Below are 17950 nucleotides of genomic sequence, written 5' to 3' on the forward strand. Positions count from 1 at the left end.
AGCGCATTAGCTCTGTGACATGGATCTCATTAGCGCCCGTGAGAGATGTCACTGCAGGAGAATCGTCGGTTCGGGGAGATGCTTGTACCAAAAGGAAGAAAGGACAGTGACAGCCTTTTCTCTGCCGCCTCCACCGCCGAGCTCCCTGGGCCGCCCGCCCTTCTCCTCGTGGGGGAGGTAAGGGGGTGGGGGTGCTGGCTAATGAGCTCGTCTGCAGTACAGCTCTGCCTTCCCCTCCTTGAAGTTCCCTGGTCCCTCTGAAGACCTCGGGTCCGGGATTAGCACACACCAAATGCCAGCATGCCCCCCCACCCTTGCCCAGCAGGGAGTTCCTTCTGATCACCCTGCTCCTGCTACCCTGGGCGAGGGAAAGAAGTGGGGCCGGGACAGAGCCATCGGCAGAGGGGTCACTCCTGGAAGGCTCCAGCCCCTTTGCCTCCCTTGACAGAGTGACCATGTCCACTTCTCTGCAGTGGGCTCTTCCTTCCCAGAGTTCGCATCTTCTCCCCCTTCCCCCCCATGACATCTCCTACCCATCCCCCTATGCTGAACTCTCCTCCCAAGGCAGGGGAGAACGTGGGGACTCTGGCCAAGGGCCCAGCAGGGAGGATGTAGATCTGACCTGGGACTTGCTGGCTGAGCTAAGGGCTTCAGAATCAGCCAGAGCCAGTCTGGGCTTCTTCGGATGACCTGAGGGTGGTGAAGTGTTGAGGTGAGGCCTCTGCAACCTGATAGACCTGTTCCTAGCCAACCTGGAGAGGCAGAGGGGTGTCTTGCCCCCTCCTCCCGGCTTTGGCCATCCTCAGGGTGAGGAGGCTGGGAGGGGAGAAGTCAGCACAGCTCCCTTATGAGGACAGGGGAGAGATAGCTGGAGTGTGTGTCTCCCTAGCACTACCACCTCTCTTCCCCCTCTCCCCCGACCCTGTCCAGTTCTTTCTAGCGTGTCCCAGAGAAAATGAGAAGCCGGGGATGGTGGCCGACCACGAGAAGGGATAAGTCTGTAGATATCCACAGGGCCTCCACTGGGCTGCCTGCATAGTGCTTGGGGCTGTTCACACCTTCCTCCCTGGGCTGGTGCACTCAGAGCCCAGGAACATCTGAGGAACTGGCCCTTGTCAGGTACCAGGCTCTAGTCTTCAAGAGATGGAGAAATGGATGGATGGATGAGTGGAGTGGCAGATAGGGGAAGGAGGTTCTGGTGTCTGTCTGTGTGTGTTGTGTGTGTATGATGCACTGGGAAGTACAATCTTTGTTTCCCTACCTTCCTAGCCCCAGGCCCGGCTTGGCCTCCCCTTGTCTCTCTCTGTATCTCCTGTCAAACCATCGCAGTCGTAAATGACAAAGAAATCAGAAAGACAGATCAATGCCGGCCAAATTAGCACTTGCAGATAGACTGTGCGGGGATGTCAGCGCCCTGACCCCTGGTGATCTTGCAGCCTCCGCTGCTGATATTATGCAAATTGCATCCATCTGGCAGGACCTGCGTGCTGGCTGCTCCTACTCAGAGGAGTAATGGGCTGGGGTGGGTGGGAGTGTCGGAGCAAGAGTCGTGAAGTGAGTGTGTGCATGTGTGAGCATGTGCTTGAGTGTGTGCGAGGGCGTGCGGTGCCCACCAAGCACTGGGTGGTGATGGAGTGATTGACAGGGCAGATAAGGGGCTGCATTGGATTCCTTTGGGCTGGGGGATTAGGAGCAGCCACAGATGGGAGATAACCGGACTTCATTTCAGTTTATTTTCCTCCTTATCCCCTCTCCCCACCTTCACTCCCCGAAAAACACAATCTCTGTAGTTTGCGTTTTCATCAATATTTGCAAGTCATTACCACTGGTTTAAGGTGAGAGACAATGTCAAGGCCCAGACCAGTCCAGCCCTTCCCCCAGTCCTCTACAGGTCTGGTACCTTGAGAATGAATACCTAGAGTGACCCAGAGAGCCTTCATTCCCATGGTGTTCATAACCCCCTGCTCCCAAGCCCACAGTACTCAAAGGACGATCTCTATCTCGTGGACCATCCCTACTAACCTTCCTCATCTGACCTCAGTGCCACCTGACAGTCCTTAAGCTGGGCCCCTGCCCCTCCCACCTGACACTGCTGTGTGACATCCCTGCTCCCAAATTGTGGCTCCAGCATCGGAGCTTCTGCCCCTAGTATCAGCTGGGTCCCCTGGGAGCTGCTCTTTTTTTTACTACAGGGCTCTGAACCCTTCCTCACAGCTGTTTCTGTCCCTGACATTTTTGACCCAGTTGGGCAAAGTGAGGCCTGTGGAGAAGGGAATTTGTTTGTCCTGGTCCGAATCCACCGTCCCAACCTGTATCCTTCCATAAGATTCGCTGGGTGCCAGGTGTAGTAGAGAGGACTTTACATCTGTTACCTCAGTGAATCCTCAAGCCCTGTGAGATTGGGGCTGTCACCTATACCGTATTTAAGGAAGCTGAGGAAGGCTGTCACACACCAAGGGCAGCAGAGCAAGGAGGTGGGAGAGCTGGGGTTCAAACACATGTCTCTGGGGTCAGAGCTCTTCACCCAGCTCCCCTGCCGTGCCACCAGCCCCAGACGCTCACACATCGCCATGCCTGGATCTATTTAAGGGAACCATCCATGCACAGTAGGCAGACAAATTCCTTCAGCTCCTGGCTTCTGAACGCAGACCCTGACCCACAGCAGACCCCCTGCCGGGCTGAACCAGCCCCAAGGGGACAGGATTCAAACACGGTTCACCCTCAGGAGCTAATGTATCTGAGACAGTCGGGCTGTAACAAGGACACAGAGGACAGAATGCAGACAGCGGCTGAGCTGGCCCAGGGACATGTCACAGCACGTGGCCTCCAGGGCCCCGCCGCTCAGGCAGAGGTGCTGAGCCGCTCAGGCCAGCCAGCTGTGGCCGAGGGTACAGCTGTCCCAGGAGCCCCTCCGAAACTGGGTCCCCGCTGTACCCTCCCACCAGGCAGGGCTGGGAGCTGGGAGTGCTGGGGACATGTCCGGGGACACGTGTGCAAGGGGAGCTTGTCCTAATGAGGAGAACATGGCTGCTAGTTAGGCGAGGGGCGGGCGGGGAGCCGCAGAGCTGATTGAAGGCAGGGGCAGGGGTCAGACAATTAGGCCCAGATCCGGCCGTTTGATGTGAGTTCTGAGGCCTCAAAGCCTCCCTTCAGCCCGCTCCCTCCACTCCCTCCTCTCCCTCCTCTTTCCTTTCTTCTTCTGCCCAAAGGCAGGAAGGATGGAAAGGCTTACTCTCACTGTTACTATTATTAAACCCTACAGCAAGCCAGCCAGACCCCAGGACTCTTGCCCACAGGGGGCACCCCCAGGACCCCCAGGAGGTTCCTTGGGCCCTGGGGGAGGGGGGGGTGCAAATCTGGCCAGAAGCCAAGGCCAGCTGGAGGACAGAGACTAGCTGAGCCCCAGGGCAGGGTCATCCTCGCTGCCCCTCTTGCTTCTGACTGACTGAATAAGATGGCCCAGTGGGGAATTTGGTCCTGGGGCCCGCTTAGACCATCACCTCCTGCAGCCTCTTGGTTCTTTCCTGTACTGCCCTGGGGGCTTGGGGGTCAGGGCATGGATCATTCATCCTCATAGCCCATCACAGAAATCATCATCCGGAGCCCCACACCTTGCCCCAAAGATGAAGATGCACAGTCACATGGCCCCAGAGTGCTGGCGCACTCATACACCAAAGCAGAACCCCACCCTCGTATCACGGCCACGCGCACCAACACAGGGTCCTGTATACCCACAGGGTCTTGTGCAGAAGCCCTGTCTGTCTGTGGCGGCAGGGCCCTGGGAACTAAGTCCCTCCCCTGGGGTGGCTGGGAACAGTCTGAGCTTGTGTCTGGGGGGGTGGGTATCGGGCCCTTCCAGTCCCCCATCCTAGGTAATAAGCCTTGAGAGCTGGTACTGACCGGAGAGCGGGAGGAAGCCAGGCTGGGGGGGCGGGGGGAGAGGGAGGGTGGGAGCAGAGATAAATGTTAGCTCATTTCTTCCGTAATTAGTTACTCCCTCATCCCCGCGTTGTAATTGTGAACAAGCTGTAATGTTTAATTAGTCTGTAAATGAAACCCCAATTTCATAATGGCCTGGCTGACAGGGCTAAGTGAGCAGGGGGGTAGGCGGAGGGGAGGTAATAGGGAGGGCCCGTGGCGGGGGGTGGGGGTGTGGGCTCCCGGTCTCACCTCCTCTTCTCAGCCCCAGCCTGGTCTCTGGTTGGGGAGGCTCAGACGGATCCCATCCTTGCCCTCCCGCCTGTAACATCCTCTCCTCAAACCTTTCTTACGAGCAGGAGAGGGAATTCGGAAGGGTTCCTGATATCCTTCTCCCTCCCTCCCTTCCCTTCTGTTCTCTGGTTGGCATACCACAGTCACAGCCCAACCCAGATGCCTCTAGTTGGCGAAGCGGACAGTGGGGGGGCCCAGGTCCAGTGACCCCAACGAAGATGATGCTTCCTCCCTCGGTCCAACCTTCCCCTTCCCCAAGTCATCCTACTAAGAGACCCTCGCTTGCTGGCACCTGGACCTGAGGATATGGCCCAAGACCTCAAGGAGCCAGTGATTGGCATAGATAGGCTCCGCCCCCTCCAGTGCGGCGGCTAAAGGGAATCAGCCTTCCTGCTAGGCTGACACCCTAGGCCAAACGTGGCTCTCTGTAGGTATCTCCGCAGGCCGCGATGAACCGGAGCTGCCGCAGGGGGGAGCCCCCGGGCCCACCGCGGCCTCATCGGTCTCTGCTGTCTCCCCCACAACATCTTCACCGTCTGCACGCGCCCCCGCCCTGCCTGCTGCAGCCATAAATCTCAATTTACGAGGGCGGCTCTGGTGGGGGAGGGAGGCAGCGCTGCTAATGACGGCTCCTCAGCCGGATTTTTCATGTTGCACAGTCATAAATTTTTAAGAACAGCATGGGCAGCACGTTAGCGAGTTATCGAGGCTGCCTCCATGCTGGCTGCCTAGCTCGAAGAAAACAGAGGCTGAGTGGGGTAGAGGAGGCATTTGGGGCAGGGGTGAGGCTGGGTCAAGCAGGCAGGCTAGCCGGAGCCGCCTCACACCGCGGGTAATGCTGCCAGGGCAGCCCCTAGTTAGGACAGGCACATGGGGTGGGATCAGGCGTATGGGCACCCAGACCCTGGCGTTGGGAGCTACTGATGGATGCCACTGCTCCATGACTTGACACCGTGATGTACGGAGAGCCTGGAGACATATGGATTTTCAAAGTGGCCACTTTGAATAGAATTACAAACCCCCAATCATGTGCACTGTGAGGCCTTTGCCCTGGTAGAGCTACATTTGGTTCATAAACAAGGTCCCTTTTGGGATTGTTCTCAAGATTGGGGGTCCCTGGAGTCACCAAGGGAGATCCCTGGGGGAAATCCCTCCACAGAAGGGGCAGATCTGTGGACCTGCCAGGAGCCTGGAGCCATGCTGACCTCATTCTGATTACACCCATCATTTCCGGTTGTGTGGTCCTGGATAAGTCATTCACCTTCCAGGGCCTCTGTTTCTTCCTCTTTAAAGTGGGATTGATGATGGTTCCTACGTATGAGGCTTACATACTTTCCGTACTGTACCACCCTGAGTCTGAGTTAGCTTGTTTATCTATATGAATCTCTGGGAAACTTATGAGGGGAGTGTCTGGGGAAAGATCTTTGTGGGAGATGGTGGGCATTCACTTTGGTGCAGTGATTCGCTCAGAAGGTGTTTACTGGGGTCTTCTGGGTGCCCAGTCTGGTGCTGAGTTTTCAGAGGTGAGGCCACTTCCTTCCTGGGAGGTGATGTGAGCATGGTGGCTGAGGCCGGCCAGTGTCCCCAGCCCTGGCCTGTCACAGGCACACCTGAGCTTCTGGGCATTCAGAGGCCCACACTGGCCTCCTCAGAGTCCTCCAGGCCAAATGCTCACCTGAATGTCCTGATCTGCGCAGTTGAAGGCTTACAGTCTTGACCACTTGTCCAGTGCCGCAGGCACAAAGGGCAAGCAGTTCAGACACTGCTCACGTCAGCAGGGGTGGTGTGAGTGCGTGCTTGTATCCAGGTGTTCGGGAGGACTCTGCTCATCTCCTCGGGCAAATGCTGGTCACTGAGGGAGAGGAGCGTACCCAGGCTGGGCCTCGTTGATGTAGGGGCCCCTTCTGAAGCCTCTCTCCTCACGCCCCTGTACTGCAGCACACAGTGCCCTCCCTCACTGTCTGGAACCCGCCCTGCCTTCACTCACCTCAGGGCTTTCCCACCTGGCTGTCTTTTCCTTGGGACCCCCATTCCCACCCTCGGCCTAGTTCAGTCCTGCTCATCCCTCAGAGCACAGCTCAGTTTGCTGTTCAAGGAAGAGTCCTTGACTCCTGGCCTTGGTCCGGTCCCCTCCACTGCGCATGGGGCCTTTGGAGCATCCAGTCATGGTCCTCATTAAGAAGTAGGTAAATGCCCCCTTCCCCCACTCCCCTGCACTAGATTGAAAGTTCCCTGAGGGCAGGAACTTAAGTCTCTTTTGTTCAGCTTGTGTCCCCAAAGCATAACGTTGCATCTGACTCCTGTGGGTAGATAGTGGATAAAATGTGTTGTTTTGAACTGAGTTAAACTGTGCTGAGACAGCCCAGGCCCACCCCTGGGTGCCAGGGCAGGGGGAGGGGGCTAGGGAAGTGCCTGGAGCTGAGGTGGTTCCCATTAGTCCTCATGATTAATTCACAGCCACACTGTGATGGAGTGGGCTTGTCCCCAGTCAGCGCCTCCGCTGGGGCCCACCTGTTAGCGACAAACAAACAAAGGGGATAAATAATGCATTGGGAGCTGAGCCAGGCAAGGCGGCGGTATTGAAATTAATAGGGATTAGCTGAGCAGCTTGAGGATGAAATATTTACCAGGTGGGACTGGGCTTAGGGAGGGCAGCCCCCCTCCTAGAGTCCCCAGGCTTAGTCAGGCCCTTCTCCAGGGCATCGCTGGCAGGCACTATGGAGCCCCAACACTGCTCCTTCTGCCCCTAGATGTCTTGATTCAGGACGGGCTGGCCAGGTCAATGAGAGCTCAGGTCCCAACCTGTCTCCTGGCACAGGAGATCTTGGGGAAATAGATACTTGGAACGAGTGGAGGTGGGGAAGGAGCTGACGCTGCCAGCATGTGGGAACCTGGGGGAGGACCGGGGCTGACGCTGGGGCTGGGGCTGGGGCCTGTCTGGGCTGCAGGCGGCAGGTATCAGGGCTAGAGTAGGCTCACTGTGATCTCGTTTCCCCATCCTTCCCTCTTACTTTTCCTCCAGTCCTTCCTTTCTTCCACTTATTACGTATTTACTGGGGGCTTCTGTGGCGATAACATGAGTGCCCTCAAGGGATTTGTGGTCCAGCAGGGGGTGACAGAGGCAGTCACGTGGAGGAACAGTGGGTGCTGTGGGAACACACAGAAGGGGTTCCTGATGTCAACATGGGGGTGCAGGCAAGGACCTCAGGAAACTGCAGCAAACTTCTGTACCTCAGGACAGCGCAGCAGTGGGGGAAGAGTTTCCCCGGCAGAAGGAAGAGCATGTGGAAAAGCCAAGAGGGAGAAGAGGCTGAATTCCACAGTCCGACAGGCGTGTGGGAAAGATGAGGCCCAAGAGGGACCCTGGGTAGATCCCCGGAACTGAGTGTAGGGGTTTGGACTCTATCCTTAGAGCAGTGAGGCTTTGTTGAAAGTGGTGGTGGTGGTGGGTGTCTGTTGTTTTAATTATGAACTCTTAAACTTTTTGCTTGGAACTGGCTTTCTGTTTGCAGAAGCTTTTCTTACCCAGCTTTTCCTAGTGTTAGCCTCTTGCCCAGTCCCAATACAACCATCATCACCAGGCTGTTAGCGTTGGTACCTTACTGTTTACTAAACAAAAGGCCTTATTTCAGTTTCACCGACATTTCCACTGATGTCCTTTTTCTGTTCCAGGAGCATTGAAGGGGTTTAAGACAGGGAGTGAAATGACCAGATTTATGGCTTAGAAGGACACCATGGAGGAGGAGCTGGAGAAGGGGCAGTAATGTCACCTAGTTGAGAGAGATTGACGCCTGGACCAAGAGGATGGTAGTAGGTATACAGGTTTAGAAACTATTAGAAGATATGTGGTAAATAAAGCTTAGGGGTAGGTAAGTTTGCTGAGGGAGAGTGCAGAGAGTAAAAAGGGAAGAAGGCCAATGACTGCTCTGAGCAGCGCCTGTCTCGTAGGGGCGGTCACAGTAAGGAGAAAAGGTGGAGTGGACAGGGGAGCTGGAGGAGGGGAGGGAAGAAAGGGTGGTGTCACTGAAACCCAGAGAAGAGTCTCAAGGCCCGAGTCAGTCCACTGAAGCTATATCAGAGAGAAAGGGGGTTACTCACAATGTAAGATCCCTGAAAAGCAGTCAGGTTAGACTCCAGAAGCCAGGTAGAGTTGGGAAGAGGGTGGGCTTCATAAGTGACCTCAGGACAGTTCCTCTGCTATATCAGTATGAAAGGCAAGGACTGGCCCAGGTGCAGGGGGCTGGCTTCTCTGTTTCCTGTGAAGTAGGAGACAAGATTGTGTGGGTGAGGCAGTCAGGGATGATGTTGGGGGTAAGGGTTAGAGAGTTGTGAAAAGTAGAGAAAATGTGAAATTGTCAGTAAGGAAAAAGAGAGCGTGCACACTGATCAGGCACATAGAAAATGGGGTGGTGTTTATACACCCAGGTATGGTTGATGGCTCTGATTTTATGAGTCACATGAATCTGTAAGGGTGCAATTTTCTCTAGTCACACTCAGCCCAGATGCAGGCTTAAAGAAGGCAGAGTTTGGTTTTTCCATGCAAGGGTGATGGGAGGAAAAGGGAACAAGAGAGTTGAAACTACCGGCAAGAAAGGACTGAGATGATGGACTGTGGAATCCAGGCTCCAAAGTGAGGTGTATCAGTTATGTTGCCTGGACAAAAACTACTTGGTATGTACCCAATAGCCATTGACTTTCTTCCTCATTAAATAGAGCCCCTGGATAATTAGGGGCAACATGGTATACCCAGTTAAATACTACTTTCTTTTTTTAAGTTTCTCATACAACTAGATGTTTATATCTCTGAGTTCTGGCTAGTGAGATAAAAAGAAAGCCCCCCAGTGTGTGTGGGACTGAACACACTGAACACGCTTGTCCCTTTCAGGGGCAATACTGAAAGGGAAATGACTCAGCTGAAAAGTACATTAGTCTTGCTTTTTTCCTTCTTCCTCTTTCCTAAAATGTGGGTGTGATGGTTGGAGCTTCAGCAGCCATTTTGGACCATGAGATAATCTAGAAATTGGAAGTGACATTGCTAAGAAGGGCACAGGTGAAAGAAGAAACCGTGAGTGAGTCTGTTGACTTTGTGTTGCTGTGGGATTTTGAAAAAGTCTACTTAAATTGCATGTCACATACATAAAAATCCTTTCTCAGTAAAGTTGTATTTTTCTCCCTCTGTTTTCTCCTGGGTTCCCACCTAAGCTTGACTTTTTTTAGCCTTTATGGTAACATGGCCTATATCCTGAGATATAGCAGGAGACAGTTTGAGCAAATATTTTAAGAGAACATAACAGGGGTTACCAATTCCCTAGCCTCAAATAGTGCCCTTGCTGCCCTTTGCCTCCCCCGATTTGTTTTCTCACTCTCTCTCTCCTGCCTTTACATTCTGTATCAGTTACTATGTTTTTGGCTATAAGAAAAAGAAAACCCAACTTAAATCTTAAAAAATAAGAGGGTTTATTACATCATAAGAGAGGTAAGGTTATCCTAGGGTTGGTTCATTTAGCATCTCAGCAGTGTCATCAAGGACCCAGGTATTTTTGTTTTTTTGTTTTTCATTTTTCTGTTCTTTTATCTTCAGCATGTTCTTCACAGACTAACTGCCCTCAAGGCTGGAAGATGGCTTCTTTGGTTCCAGATAGATGTACAGACATGAAAATGTCCAGCCAGAATATAAAGGACTATTTCCCCCTCATGCTTCTCTTCTTAAGAGTCAAGAAATTTTCCTTGAAGGTCTTTCAGCAAACTTACCCTCATATCCCAGTAGCCAGAGTGCTTGGCCTCTCCTAAACCCATGACTGGAGACGGGGTAGGATCCCCACAATGGCTCAGACTCTGGGGGTTCCCCCTGGGTCAGGGAGGGAGGAGTGGGCTCCACCGGCTCTGCAGAGAGGGAGTGGCTGTTGGGTAAGCAGTCAGCAGTGGACAGAGCAGAGAGGTGAAGACAGGGAGGGGATGTACCTGAAGAGATTAGGGATCTGAATGGTTCTGAGGTTCCAGTGAGGGGGAAGAAAAAGCGTATTATTGTCAGTAATTGGGGATATATGAATTTAGTATTTCAAAGGAAGAACAGTGAAGGATGTTAACAAGGTGGAGGGTGTGACTGTGGAAATGGGTGAAAATAAGACATAATGGAGATGGTTGTTAGTGCCGACAACAAACACTAAGAGGCTGGCAGCAAGGTTCTCAAACGACAGGATGCAGAGGCTGTGACAGGCAGGGCTCCCGGGAGGGAGGTGGCCATGGTCTGTGTCGATAGCGCGTGCGCACAGGACAGACTTCAGATAGGCTGCTGGCCTGTGGGGTCTGGGGCCAGGTCATAGGTGCCTGGGGCATGCAGACAAGCAGCCTAACCTCTCTATCCTGGGTGTTCATTTTGGAAAGAATCTGCCCTCATTGGTCAGGCCATTCTGGAAGGAGGTGAAGCCCCATCACCTTCCCACTGGAGCCATGCCAGGAACCCCAGAAGACAGTTCCACAGGAGACCCCTAGGGACAGGCTAAGGTGGGAGCTTGGTTGGGGCAGAAGAGGCTGCCAGGCATCGCAGGTGTGCCCAGCAGTTCTTAGTGGCCACTTCTTCCCTGCTCCCCTCCCACCCCAGGCCTTCTTCACTTGGCCTTAGGTTATCAAGCACTTGTAGCCATGGCGTCCAGAGCCAAGAGGAAGGTGAGGATTCTTGGCCCCTCTACCCTGGTGGGGTCTTGTCTGGGGACGAGTGGGGGGAGGCGGGCACCCATTGTAATGGCCAGAGCAGCCGCCCTGTTACTACGGCGTATTTCACTTTTAATTCTGACATATAATGTAATGATCTTTTTTAAGGCCCGATGATATTATCTGCCTGACTAGATTATTGAGTCTTCATCATCTCCAGATAAATTTATGGCCAGGACGAGGCTCAGGATTTATCATCAGTCAATAGAGCTCGATACTCTAACAAGGCGTGTAATAAGATATACATATTTAATGATCCAAGGGGAGGAGCGCTAATGGGAGCCCAGAGTGACTGGTCCATGGGGCTGGGGCTCTGCCCTGGGGCTGCCATAGCTGGAGGGGCGTGGATGTGGTCTCTGCCCCATGGTCCCCAACTCAGGACTGCCTCAGTCTCCTCCTGTCAAGACCCTGAGGGAGAGGCAGACAGGGAAAGGATGAGGCAACAGGGATAGTGTCAGAGCTGGGCCTGGAGGGTGTACACACGCCCCAGTGGGAACTCCTCTCCCTGCTCCCAGGCCTCGGAGGGCTTTGGGGTGTCCTTGGACCTGTACACCTGGGCCCCTGAGCGGACGGGCCCACAGAGGGAGGGAGTGCCGGGGCTGGCGTGCCCAGCCCGCGCTGATGGTGACGGATGGTTTTTCATTACAGCCTCTCAGGTCCTGCCCGCGCCCTGTGTGGAAATTCTATTTATTCCCTAATTTGTAAAAATTCCCTCTTTATCTGATCCCAATCAGGGCGGGGTAATTGGCTCTCTGGGGCAGCGGCTGGGGTCCTTGATGAAGAGCTATGTGGATGTACCCGGCCCGGCCCCCGCCCGGCCCGCCACCAGGGCCCACAATTAATAATGATTTGCAAATGGCAGACAAGCAATAACACAGAAAGATGTGGCGTCCGCGCTGCCTCTTCATTTCCTCCCCTCGCAGATATAAATGGCCACAGAACAAAAACCCAGCACTATAAATTCTGGAATTAGTTATTCACCGGGATAAATGGGGCCTGGAGCCACCCGCCCCTCTCTCCCGCCACCCTTCTTGCCTACTTTGCCCGATCCGGGTCTGTCCCCAGGTGCGTTCCTGAGCCTGGCCCCTGACTCGGTCCCCCACTTCCTCCTAGACCCTTCCCTCCCACTGCAGCTCCCCTTCCTCTGTGGCCTGGAATTGGGAGAGGACACCTGGGTCTGCAGCTTCCTTGCTTCCGCCTCTCTTCATTGACCTCTCTGGCTGCCCGATGAGGCGCCTGTCCCCACACTCCACTGGGGTTTGAATGGAGTTGGTGTGTCCTGCCAGGCCTGGGAGTCTGGACCCAGGTTAGTCTTGGGTGCCTTCGGCGTTTGGGACCTGTCCCGTCATCTGCCTGGCCAAGTCTGAGTCAGGCTCCTGGTGGCCACATGTCAGTGGCCTACAAGTGATTCTGTGCTTACTGGTCAGGCTGTCTCCGGCTGTTGGCACAGGCGTTTCCAGGCACTGTGCCCTCTCGGCCAGGCGCATCCTCTCCCCGCCCCCCAAGTGGCTGCGAGCTGGCGGGTAATGGGCGTGTAATGGCCTCATTTCCATGCCCGGCCTCCAGGAGCGGCGGTAAGTGTTTGATTGCCTTAATTTCCAAACACATCATTATCCCAGCTTTACCAGCGCTTAATAAACACTTTATGAGGATTTTTTTAAAAACATCTTCGGTCCGCATACTTCTCTGAAGTGATAAACTCTAATTAAGTCTAATATTTAAAAATATGGTAATGGTGAGTTGTTTGAATAAGTGGACTGCATTTCTGTAATTTCATTATTACGTAAAACACGCTAATTATTTGGAGCGCGCTTATTACGGAGAGAGAAATCGCCTGCTAATCAAGATGAAATTGCCTTTTCCCCTTATTGTGGAACCACCGTCATCCTTCACCATCAGCCCTGTGGCACCTCCAGGCACCTCGGTGGGGTGGAGGGGGGATGTGGGGGGCGGGGATGGAAGAAGGGGTCACTTTGGAGTTGAGGCTAAGAGGGCCCTGTCTGCGGGGGAGGGGAGGGAGCTGCAGGAGCCCTGTTGGTGGGGAGAAGGAAATCTGTGTCTGGGGTGGGGGTTTTCCAGTGGGCCAAGGTCACCCTGTCTGTGGGTCCAGGGGACTGTGTGGGCTGTGTCTGGGACAAGGAATGGGAGTCGGGGAATGGCAGAGTATTTCTGTTGGAATAACAATATTATCATTGGATACTATTGGAATAACACTACCAATACTACTAATAATAACTAACCCAGTCACTGTTTTAAGCACTTCACAAATAAAAACTCATTTCATCTTTTTAACAACCCTTTGAGGGAAGTAGTTGCTATAATTATCATTATTATTCCCATTTTAGAGAAGAATCTGAAACAGAGAGGTTAAATAAAGTACAGTAAGCTGCACGTGTTCACACAGTTGTCCAGTGGTGGAGTCTGGATTCGAACCCAGAATCTAGGGGTACACAGGGGCCCCCTGCTGGCTTAGTCCTGTATTCCCTGCCTTGGTCTCCTGTCTTCTGAGCTCCCATTTGCTGTTGTACCCTGAACTGCACCCAGCCATAGCTTGAGATGCTGCCCCCAGCACCCAGTAGCCAATTTAGCAATAAAAACATAGTATGCCAGTTAAATTAGGGTTTCAGATAAGCAGCAAATAGCTTTTTAGAGTAAGTACGTCCCACGTGGGGCTGGGAACGAATTTGCTCTGGCAGTCACACTGACCCTTTGTGCTCAGGCATGCTGCGGCCAAGACGTCCTAGCAGAAGGAGGCAGAGACAGGATGAGGTCCTAGAATGTTGACCTGTGCCAGGTTCTTGCCGTCGTCTTTGTCGTGGTTCCTGCTCCTGGCGCTGTTCCCTCCACCCATCTTGTGGGTCCCTGCGCCGTGTGCTCTGGCCCGTCCCTCACCGGCCCCTGGAGCTCACTTATACAGGGTGTCGCCACGCTGAGCGTTTTAGGCAGGGGACCCCAGGTTGTGTCTGAGTCTTCCTTTAGGCCTCACGGCCTCGTGAAGTCAGCAGCTTGTTACCCTTCTGCTCCGGGTGTCCTCTCAATATGATTTGACTCTTTGATCATTTCATGTTCATTCTCTTTCCTAGCTCTGACAGATCCACGTATGGAAATTGTATATATGATAGAGGGATCATTTCAAAAGTGTGGGGCAGGTGTGGGCAGTTCAGTCAGTGGTGATAAGACAGCTGGCTAGCCACTAGGGGAAAAAGCAAGTTAGATCTTCTACTCACCGCATACAAAAATAAATTCCAGGCAGACTAAAAAGTCAAAGCTTTTATAAACAAAGTATTAGATGAAAATATATGATAGTGCTCGCTTCGGCAGCACATATACTAAAATTGGAACGATACAGAGAAGATTAGCATGGCCCCTGCGCAAGGATGACACGCAAATTCGTGAAGTGTTCCATATTTTTATAAAGGAAAAAAAAAAAGAAAATATATGATAGTTTTCTAGTAACACTGGGATAGGGAAGGCCTGTTTAAGCAAGCTACAATGCCCAAAAGCCATAAAAGAAATGTTGTCCCAAAAAAGTTTAGTTGCCCCATAGAAGTCTCAAGGCTTAATACATCTGAAGCTGAGTTCACCACTGACCTAAACCTGTACTTTCTCCTGTTTGCCTTATTACAGTGAGTAGTACTTAGATCTTAGACTTGTGCCTCCTCCAGCCCTCCTAGTCCCCTCGTTAAGTCTTGCTCATTCTGTTTCCTAAAAATCTCTTGCCTCCATCTGCTTCTCCACATGACCATTATCTCTCCACCTTCATCTCCACCATCACTGGCCTTGTTCTGGGTCACTGTTTCTGACTTGGACCAGAAATACATAGTACAGTCTGCTAGCTGGTGTCTCTGCCTTCTGGTCAGTCCTCCAGGACCCCTCCAGGCCTCAAAAGATAATTCTGAAACTCAAATCGGAGCCTGTCATGCTCCTCAAACATGTGTCTTCACCATCATTCCTAGAAAAAAGAAATTAAAGCTCCATAGTTTGGCATTCGGGGCTCTGCAGGGGTTCCTCTAGCCAGCCAGTGCTGACCTGGCTGCTTCCCTGTCTCTTCCTCATCACCCCCACCCACCATCTGCTCATCTTAAATTTGAGGGGACACTCATTTCCCCTGTGAAAGTGTGCCTGTGCTGTTCACTATGCCAAGAATACCTCCCCACCTTGCTGGCTAGCCTCCTCTGCTTTTTTAATTTCCTCCCAGGAACCCTCTCCTGATCCTTGGACTGAATGAAGTGCCCTTTTTGGTGCCTGCTTTTCTCATAGCGTTGTAGGTGCAGTCTCTGAAGTTCCTCGAGGGCAGGGAGCTGCAGGGTCTGAGGCTGTGGCCCAGCATGGGTCTGTGCGCCTGGCACACAGGAGGTGTCGGTGTATTTGCTGAATGAATGTGTGTGAATAGATGGCCCACCAAGAGCTTCCTGGGGCCCCTTCCCTCCTGAGGGTGGCCCTGGCCCAGGCTCTGCATCCTGTCTTCCTTCAGTTCCCAGACAAGGGTACCAGCTGGAGCATGTCAGCCACAGGGGACTGCTCTGTGTGAATTTTCACAGGCTGTCCTGAGCGATCTGAGCCACCGTCCACTAGCAGCTCCCTTGCCAAGCAGGTATTTGACTACCCTTGGGCCCAGCCAGCAAGCTCATCCTGTTAAGTGCTGACCCTACTCACCTTTGAGGGATGTATGCAACTAGCCCCCCCCCCCCCCATTACAGCCTTGGCAATATAAAAACATTAAGAATTAATTCCAACATTAAAAATGTTAATGCCCCCCAAAAGATGAGGGCAGTCTTGTCACAAGTTGATCCTGCAGGAACATAAAAACACGTTAGTCTTTTAGAATTTGGAAGTGAGGAAGACCTACTCTTAGAAGCCTCCGGTGTGGGCACAAGTCTCCCTGCTCTTGACCCCCCAGAATAGCCTCAGGCTGTTCCCAGTTGCTCAGTGATGGACCACAGGGTGGGACTGCTAACCCAGGGCTTCGAGCTGACGACTTTCTGGGAGGCTGTGTTGTTATCAGGCTCACCCAGAGCTCTATCTGAATTTACTATTAAAAGCCCAGATTTGTGTCTGTGCTGATCAGTGGAGTGCTGACTCTTCGGTCACCTTCCAGGGCTGGAAGCCCAAAACTGCAATAGTACTGACCTGCCGGATGAGCCCAGTCTGGGTCTCTCTTCATTATGATAGACCAGTTGCAACAAGTTAGACTCTGGAATCCCTGGTGGACGAAGTCAGTAGTCAAGAGTTTGTGGCATGAGTGATAAGTGGTTTCACCAAGGCCCCTAAGTCACCAATGCCACAGATTGTACAGTACACACCTTCTCACCACTGGACCATCCTGAAAACTAGCATCCTTGCCTTCCCATCAAGAGAGGAGATATTCCAAACATAAAGCATGTGCAGACATGTGGCGGTTTCACTCGCTGATTCCTCCCATAACACTCAGGTAGCACCTCTTATCATCCCGGTGAACCTAAGGTTTGGGGAAACTTGGCAGTTGCCGCAGGGCAACAGCCAACGGGCGAAGTTAAGACTAGAAACAGGTCTGACTCCAAAACCTACTTTGTCATTTTCAGAAAATAGTAAGTGGCCCCTCGGGGCTGGAATCCGGGGGTTGAGGGTAGAGCGTGGCAGGGGTGAAACCAGAGAGAGCAGGGATCCGGTTTTGCAGGGCTTTAACCTTGAAGTCTAATGAGTGTGTGGACTTGAGGGCAGGGAAGCCACTGAAGAGATTTAAGGAGAGAAGGACTGTGATCAGATTTGTGTGAGAAAGATCACTCTGGCTGTGAGAGAATGGATTAAAGGGGAGAAAGAGAAGCCGCTGCTGTCGGAGAGCAGGAGATGCTGGGCTCTGGACTGGAAGGTGGTGCCAGAGTGAAGGGAAGAAGATGAGACAGAGGACGACGACAAAGCCTGCAGTTCATGCTGGATTGGACCTGGGGAGAAGGCAGGATGCCAGACTTGAATTGGATTTCTTCTGGGACATTTCGGGGTGCCATTCACTGTGATGGAGAACACGGGAGAGTGAAGGAGCTGGGGAGGGGAAACTAGCTCACGGCTGGCCATTTAGAGTTTGTGTGTGGATCTAGATGTTCCCGAGGTGTCTGGATCTGTGGTCTGGAGCTCAGGAGGCAGTTTTCAGGAGTAGCTGGAGCTCGGGATGTGGATGAACCCCTCCGGGGTGTAGAGTGAGGAGAGGTCAGGGCTGAGACTGGGGTGCGTGGACCTTCGCCCAGCCCCAGACCAGGCACAGGTGGGAGGTCAGTGCTCGCCCACTGGATGGCTGGTGGCCTGGGGGGAGGGGCTGGGCACATTCACTTGGGCCAGGGGAGGCAGATTGAGCGATTTGTCCAGCAACGAGGGAGGAGCCAGATGAAGTCAATAGAAAACTAATTTTCTTTTCTGCTGGAAGAAATGAGGTGTGTGGCCGCTGGGTAATTGCAGATAACGAGGGGACTTATTCTTAATATGCACAGTGGCCATGGTCCCCAGAGTGTCAGAGACAGGAAGGACTGGAGGTGCCCTGACAAGGCCAGATTTACCTGGGAAGAAAATCACCCTGTCAACCACAGCTCCTGGACCCTATTGTAAGGCCTTTCTGTCCCACTCCCACACCCGCCCCGCCTGCACAGCCGTTCCTGTCCCATTCCCCTTCCCCCGACTGCCTGGCTCCTCCTGTCACAGCCCCCTCCCTCCACCCCCTACCCCCACAGACTCGGCGTACACACTAAGGGAGACAAATGACGGGGCGGCAGCTGAGCGGGGTGCGTGTCCGGCCCATAAACCACAGGGATGGGTCACGTCTGGAGTTGCCATGGCCGCCACCACCCACCCATCTGTCTTCGCACTGTTCTGCCTCAGACCAGCCTTCATGGCTTCCCAAATGCCTGGGGTCACCTGTCTGTGCCCACATCCACCCCAGCTGGCTACATTCATTTTGAGCTCTGAGAAATAGGACCCTGTGTGACGTGTCTGCCCTGTGCAGGGTCTGCAGACCTGGGGTCCAGCTGATGGCATAAGGCTTGGCCTGAGCAGACTTGCC

General features: G+C 53.2%; 1 protein-coding gene and 1 non-coding gene across 14 annotated transcripts in view; both read left to right on the forward strand.

The window, feature by feature from the left end:
- Positions 1–17950, forward strand: part of ERI3 (ERI1 exoribonuclease family member 3) — a 128877-nt gene that overhangs the window by 109255 nt on the left and 1672 nt on the right. The window lies entirely within an intron of this gene.
- On the forward strand, positions 14229–14335 carry LOC133041912 (U6 spliceosomal RNA). The gene has a single exon (XR_009689449.1). It is a non-coding gene; the product is annotated as a U6 spliceosomal RNA (small nuclear RNA).

The sequence above is a fragment of the Dama dama genome, chromosome 20 (genome assembly GCF_033118175.1).
Source record: "Dama dama isolate Ldn47 chromosome 20, ASM3311817v1, whole genome shotgun sequence".
NCBI classification, from domain to species: Eukaryota; Metazoa; Chordata; class Mammalia; order Artiodactyla; family Cervidae; genus Dama; species Dama dama.